Here is a 7064-nt window from a genome sequence, read left to right as displayed (position 1 = left end):
ATGTGACTTTGGGGAGCTCAGACCTGAGGTATTAATTTTTGTAATGACGTAGGTGGACAGATTGTTGGGGGAGAGGGATGGAGGAGGGGGAGGAACAGCAGGCTTGAGGAGAGAGTTAAATGTCCAGAACAGCTGACAGGGGTGAAGGGCATGGGTGTCCATAAATGAAGAAAAATAAATTTGCCTGTCAGAGGAGAAGCATGAAACGGTAAAGTTTAAGTGAACAAAGTTGCCATGGTAACCTCCAGTTTTTGTGGTGAAACATCGCGGTTCGGGCAGGTTGTTTTTAGGCCTGGTAGGGATCAGGGGAGTCTTGTTGGATTTTAGCCAAGAAACTCCCAGGGCAATACCCCAAACTCGCAGAGGGCAGCACCACCACAACCCCCTTCAGATGGCATCCAGACTGATAGACAAAAGTGCCATGGAAACCCAGCCCAGGCATCATTTGTCACGCTGTAGCCAGCAGATACCGCTAGAACAGAGCTCCCCTGTGTACCCAGTCTCTGGCACACTGGTCCCTGACTCCTGCTGCATGGCTCAAGCTGCTGACCTCCAACGACCTCTGGCCCTCCCTAAACCTTCTCCATCCTTTGCATCAGGGGCCAGAGGAGAAGATACACTGCACACTATTGACTTGTTCTGCTAACTCCATTGTATTGTATTCTCTCAAGGGTTCAGTACAGTACTCTGCACACATAAACCCTCAGTAAATACAGTTGATGATGATGATGATGATGATTCAGACACACTACCAGGTGAGCCAGGTGGCTTTTGTAGAAAAAAGGTCATTGTGACAGACACCATCCCACAGTTGGAAACCTTTCCCTTTTCTGTCAGTGATCTGAAAGCAAGAGTGGCTGGAATGTGTATCCTAGAGCAGTGCTTTGCACATAGTGAGTGCTTAACAAATACCATCATCATTATTATTATTATCTATTTATATTAATGTCAGTCTCCCCCACCAGACTGTAAGCTCATTGTGGGCAGGGAATATGTGTGTTATATTGCTGGGCTGTACTCTCCCAAGTGCTTGGTACAGTGCCCTGCACACAGTAAGCGGTCAATAAATATGGTTGGTTGATAGATTGGTGATGGGTTGAAGTTTCCTTCATTTAGAACCCCCAGACAACAAGTCCCTGGGTGTTCTGTGACTTCGACTGAGCAGGCTCTGAGGGTGTTCCAACCTGAACATGGAAGGCTTGGCATTTCAAGTGAGGAAGAGTAGCTCCTCATACCCAGACTGGAGCACCCAGCCCAGACATGTGGCTGTTGGCTTCTCTCCTAAATGTGGTCAGTAACATATAACAGAGAGGAAGAGCCCGTGGAGGATCGAGGTGAGGACCCACACTCCAGTGGAAAGCTGATGGGGGTCTGCACCTCACCCAGAGATATGCCCCCCTCCCAGCCCCCTCCCCAGCCCCTGGCCATCAGGGACGGGGGTTATGGCTCCACTTCCCACCCGGAAGACCTGGCCACGATGGCCATCATCGGGACGGTGAGGCCACATACCCCACTCTCAGGATGCCCAAACCCTGTAGCTTTCCATCGAGGAGTGGGTTTGAAATATGCTGTAGTCCCAATATCAGAGTAATGTGAAGGCTGAAGTTGTCCTGTCAGGAGTGGGTAACAGGAGAACAGGAGCGGCGGGTTTCTCCTGTGGGCTGGCTTGGGGGGAGGTACCTTACCTGTGCATGTTGTCTTGAGGTCGGTAGGTCAATATACATTGCACACACCGTCCACCTCCTCTGTACCCTCGGGGGATGAGCTTGTGGTGGGGAACTCCTAGAACAATTGATATGGCTGAGTGGGAAGAGGGACGCAGGACTGCGGGGTCCCAGTCAGGAGCACTGTGTCCTCACTCACGAGGGCAGTGCGGATGGGAAGGGGCTCATGGCAGGATTATTTGAAAGAGTCTCTGGGCCCTTGGGACCCACACTCCATGGTTCCCTGAGTTCCTTGTTAGAGATAAACAAACACTCAGCTTCTGGTTTCTGTCCTGGCCCCTCTTGGCTCTGCTGAGGGAGATATCTGGAAATGATAATGCAATCTTACTGGGGACAGTTTAGCGTGGCTTAGTGGAAAGAGCATGGATATACCGGAAAGAGGTCATGGGTTCTAATCCCAGCTCCGCCATTTATTGACTGTGAGACTTTGGGCAAGTCACTTAACTTCTGTGTGCCTCAGTTACCTCATCTGTAAAATGGGGATTTAGACTGTAAGCCCCAGGTGAAACAACCTGATTACCTTATATCTACCCCAGTGCCTAGAACAGTGCTTGGCACATAGGATCATGTAACAAATATCATTTTTCCTTCTAGACTGTAGGCCTGGTGTGGGCAGGGATTGACTGTATTAATTGCCAAATTGTACTTTCCAAGCACTTAGTACAGTGCTCTGCACACAGTAAGCACTCAATGAATACGGGTCAATGAATGAATGAATGAATGAATGAATCTCCTGGGCTCTCCTGGCGGCTGTCCCTGAAACTCAGTGATTATATCCCCCAGGCCGAGTCCTGAGAATCTCTCAGTGCAAACCAAGGGACAACCATGACCAGTCTCCTCACTCCTTTGAGGGGAGGTAGAATAAGCCAGGAATCTACCCGAAATCCTCCCCTGCACTACCAATATAACCTCTGCGGGAGAAGGAGCCCACAAGGGAGACTGAGAATGAACAGCAGGAGAGATATGAGGAAAACCAGGAGAGGACTGAGTCTGTGAAGCCAAGGTTGTATAGTGTGATGAGGAGAAAGGGGTGGTCCACAGTGTCGAAGGCAGCTGAGAGGTCGAGGAGGATTAGGATAGAGTAGGAGCCATTGGATTTGGCAAGTAGGAGGTCATTGGTGACCTTTGAGAGGGCAGTTGTGGTGGAGGGTAGGGGACAGAAGCCAGATTGGAGGGGGTCCAGGAAAGAGTTGGAATTGAGGAATTCGAGGCAGCAAGTGTAGACGACTTGTTGTAGGAGTTTGTAAAGGAAGGGTAAGGGGGGGATAGGGCAATAACTAGAAGCGGCAGTGGGGTCAAGAGTGGGTTTTTTAGGATGGGGGAGACGTGGGCATGTTTGAAGGCAGAGGGGAAGGAACCAGTGGAGAGTGAGCGGTTGAAGATGGAAGTTAAGGAGGGGAGGAGGGAAGGGGTGAGAGTTTTCATAAGATGAGAGGGAATTGGGTCCGAAGCACAGGTGAATGGATTGGCACTTGAGAGGTGGGAGGAGATCTCATCTGAAGATACTGCTAGGAAGGATGGGAGAGTAGCAGAGAAGGTTGAGAGCCGGGGAATGGAGAACAGGAAGGGGTGACTTTGGGGAGCTCAGAAATGGTGGTTTTAATTTTACTAATGAAGTAGGAGGGCAGATTGTTGGGGGTGAGGGATGGAGGAGCGGGAAGAACAGGGGGCCCGAGGAGGGAGGTAAATGTACGGAAGAGCTGATGGGGGTGATGGGCATGGGTGTCAATAATGGAGGAAAAATAGTTCTTCCTGGCAGAGGAGAGGGCAGTGTTAAGACAGGAATGGATAAATTTATAGTGAACAAGTTTGGCTTGGTGTGCTGAGTGGTGCTGAAAAAAGATGATCCATATAGCAGTGTAGTGAATGGGCTAGAGAGGGGGAGAGCTTCAATCAGGAAGAGCAGCGATGAGGCTGATACCTTATGTAGTCTTGCTGGGCTAGGATTTCAGGCTTGGACCAGCGTGGATGGAGAGGATAGGGTGGATTAAGGAAATGTGGAGGAAGAACTGACATGTTTTAGAAGGAGAATAGTGTGAGAATTGAAATAGAATGAGGAGGTCAAGGATCATGGCAAAGCAGCCAGCTTCTGGGAACAGTGGAGTTACTGCTAGAGAGAGGAACGTTTGGAGGAGGAGAATTAGGAGGAGATGGAGAAAGAGGGGCTTTACGAAGGAAGGTGAGGCGTTCAGCTTTGAACACATTGAACTTGAGGTGCAGGTGGGACATTCAAGTGAAGCTGTTTTAGGGGCAAGAGGAAATGTGGGATTAGAACCCAGGAACAGAACCAAGATTAGAATGGTGCTTGTGGGGAGGCATCATGGCTTAGGGGAAAAACCAGGGGCCTGGAAGTCAGAGTTAGGGAGGTCAGGGTTAGAGAGATAGAACTGGGAGTCATCTGCATAGGGGCCTTCCCTGATTAAACCTTATTTTCCCTGACTCCCTCTCTCTTCTGCATCGTCTGTGCACTTGGATTTGTTACCTTTGGGAAATTTATATTGACCTCACCCTCAACCCAACAACACTTATATGCACATCCATAATTGTTTTATTTATATAAGGATCTATCTTCCCCTCTCAACTGTAAACTTGTTGTGGGCAGAGAATGTGTCCACGAACTCTGTTGTATTGTACTCTACCCAGCGCTTTGTAACAGGTTCCTGCACACAGTAAGTACTCAATAAATTCTGATGATTGGTTTATTGATAGATTGACATGGTAAATAAAGTAAATAAATGCCTCAAGCTTGTAAGTGCAGAATCTGCTAAGTAGGGGCCCAGAACAGAGGCTATGGAACACTGACAATTAGCGGATGAGAGGGGAAAGAATTTCTAAAAACCAAGACGAAGGGATTACAATCTCTGGAAGAAGCCAGATTTCCTATTGAGGAATTTTCTCAGGGCCCCTTTCATGTCTTTGTTCCTCAGACTGTAGATGAAAGGGTTCAGCATGGGGGTCACCACCGAGTACATCACCGACGCTATAGATTTTTTCCTGGCTGCGTGGGTGGACCGGGAGCCAAGGTAGACCCCAATGGCAGTACCATAGAACAAGGAGACCACGGACAGATGAGAGCCACAGGTGGAGAAAGCTTTATACCTTCCCCTGGCAGATGGGATTCTCAAAATAGTGGAGAAAATACGATTGTAAGAGAACAGAAGGCCTGTAAGGGGACCTATCCCTAACAGAGCTCCAAGAACAAAGAGCACTACTTCGTTGATGAATGGATCAGTGCAGGAAAGTTTTATGATCTGAGTAGGTTCACAGAAGAAGTGATGGATTTTATTGTATACACAGAAGGATATTCGAAGCACCATTAAAGTATGTGTCAGAGCATAGAGACTGCTGATGATCCAAGACCCAGAAACCATCAGGGCACAGAACCGTGGACTCATGATGGTGGTGTAGTGGAGGGGGTGGCATATGGCCACGTAGTGGTCATAAGCCATCCCGGTGAGGAGAAAGTCGTCCAGACTTACGAACAGAATGAAGAAGTATATTTGCGCCAGTCAGCCAGTGTAGGATATGGATTTGCTGTGGGTCTGAATATTGTCCAGCATGTTGGGGACCATGGTGGACAGGAGACAGACGTTGGCCAGGGAGAGGTTGGTGAGGAAGAAGTACATGGGGGTGTGCAGGTGCGGGTCGGAGCCGATAGCCAGGATGATGTGCAGGCTCCCCAGAAACCCGAGCAGGTACATCCAGAGGAACAGGATGAAGAGAGGCTGCTGCTGTTCTGCTCGGTCAGACAGTCCCAGGAGGAGGAATTCCAAGTCGCCGGTTTGGTTTCCCCCCTCTATGGAGCCAGAGGATCTGCTGGGGGAAACGTGGCAGGATAATGGGAGGTTGAAGCAATCATATCCTGTTTCTGTCTGTTCCTAGGCCTGTGCAGTTGCTGGGGAAAGAACTGGTAGACTAAGTAGTAAAGGTGAACAGCGTGGCCTTCTGGAAAGAGCACAGGCCTTGGATTCATACAACCTGAGTTCTAATAATGGCTCTGCCACTTGAATGCTGTATGTCCTTGGGCAGTCACTTACTTTCTCTGGGCCTCAGTTTCCTTAACTGTAAAATGGGGATATGTGTTCTCCTTCCTATTTAGATTGTGTGCCCCGTATATGCACAGAGACTTTGTCCAACCTGATTAGCTTGTATCTACTCCAGTGTTTAAATCAGTGCTTGGAACATAGTAAGCATTTAACAAATACTATCATTATTATTATTATTAGTAGTAGTAGTATCATCATCATTCTTTTTATTGTTGTTATTGAAGGGACTCCCTAATTTTGATAGCAGATATATCCCCACGCTTTCCATTCGGAAGGTAAGATGTCTGGCTGGGCTGGGATTAGAGGCTGGCGAATTTTTTCATTTGAGAGTCTCTGGTTTATATTCTCGGGCCTTGCTGTCTCCTGCATTGCTCCTCTTTCCCAAACACATTCAAATGAGTTGTCCCCTGCTTTAGGAGTTAATCATTCTATATAAGAGGTTCAGCGAGTAGGTGGGCATTTTTGGAGAGAAATGTGTGGACTGGGTTGTAGTAGGAAATCAGGGAGGTAGGGTAGGAGGGGGAAAATTTATTGCGTCCTTTTAAGCCTATGGTAAGGAGTTTCTGTTTGATGTGGAGGTGGATAAGCAACCAATAGAGGTTTTTGATGAGTGAGGAAACATGGACTGAATGGTTATGTAGAAAAGTGATCCAGGCAGCAGAAAGAGGTATGAATCAAAGTGGGGAGAGACAGGAGGCAGGGAGATCAACAAGGATGCTAATGCAGTAATCAAGATGAGTTAGGATAAGTACTTGGATTAATATGGTGGCAGTTTCTTTGGATAGTGAAGAGCAGATTTTGTCAATGGTGTGAAGGTTGAACAGACAGGATTTGGTGACAGGTTGAATATGAGGGTTGAATGAGATAATAATAATAATAATAATAATAATAATAATAATAATAATAATAATGTTGGTATTTGTTAAGCCCTTACTATGTGCAAAGCACTGTTCTAGGATACCACCAAGGTGTGGGCTTGTGAGACATGGAGGATGGTGGTGCTGTCTATAGTGATGGGACAGTCAGGGAGAGGACAGGGTTTAGGTGGGAAGATAAGGAGTTTTGTTTTGGACGTGTTAGTGAATGAACACCAAGGGAGTGGGTGTAGATAAATAATAGAAGGAGACCCAGAGCTGAGCCTTGGGGGACTCCTACCGTTAAGGGTGGGAGACAGCAGAGGAGTCTACAAAAGAGACAGAGAAGGAGTCCACAAAATGGACAGAGAAGGCGTGACTATTAACTACTTACTATTTCCCCCACCTGTAGTTTATTTTAATGTCTGTCTTCCCCTGTA

General features: G+C 47.7%; 1 pseudogene; it reads right to left on the bottom strand.

Annotated features, from left to right (window-relative positions):
- Window positions 1-4576: 4576 nt before the first annotated feature.
- Window positions 4577-6139, bottom strand: LOC119921782 (annotated as a pseudogene).
- Between the last annotated feature and the right edge of the window lie 925 nt (window positions 6140-7064).

The sequence above is a fragment of the Tachyglossus aculeatus genome, unplaced genomic scaffold (assembly GCF_015852505.1).
Source record: "Tachyglossus aculeatus isolate mTacAcu1 unplaced genomic scaffold, mTacAcu1.pri SUPER_30, whole genome shotgun sequence".
In the NCBI taxonomy this organism is placed as follows: domain Eukaryota; kingdom Metazoa; phylum Chordata; class Mammalia; order Monotremata; family Tachyglossidae; genus Tachyglossus; species Tachyglossus aculeatus.
Note: the sequence above shows the minus strand (reverse complement) of the source record. Positions and strands in the feature narration are given on the sequence as shown.